Source organism: Penaeus monodon, chromosome 20 (genome assembly GCF_015228065.2).
Source record: "Penaeus monodon isolate SGIC_2016 chromosome 20, NSTDA_Pmon_1, whole genome shotgun sequence".
NCBI classification, from domain to species: Eukaryota; Metazoa; Arthropoda; class Malacostraca; order Decapoda; family Penaeidae; genus Penaeus; species Penaeus monodon.
Genome location: NC_051405.1, coordinates 40,820,348 through 40,820,604, shown reverse-complemented (window position 1 = coordinate 40,820,604; position 257 = coordinate 40,820,348). Strand labels below are relative to the sequence as shown.

Here is a 257-nt window from a genome sequence, read left to right as displayed (position 1 = left end):
TTGAAGATTTCTTCATTTTACTGAAGGTAAGTTAAAATTAAAGAGCTAATTTGAATTTCACTGAATCACATATATTCCTTTTCTTTCAAAAAATAAATTTTAGAGAACACAAAAGACTTCAATTCATTATCATTTCATTAACAGCTCAAGGTACTTCAAAACACATTTTATACAAGAAATCAGCAAAAAGTACATTTTTTACTTTTACTATAAAATGATCATCCCTTACTTCTATAATATTATAGCAATAAAAATAA

At 23.3% G+C, this 257-nt stretch overlaps 1 protein-coding gene across 1 annotated transcript in view; it reads right to left on the bottom strand.

The window, feature by feature from the left end:
* LOC119585819 (DNA damage-binding protein 1-like) overlaps nucleotides 1-257 on the bottom strand; it is a 22,933-nt gene that overhangs the window by 1,581 nt on the left and 21,095 nt on the right. The window lies entirely within an intron of this gene.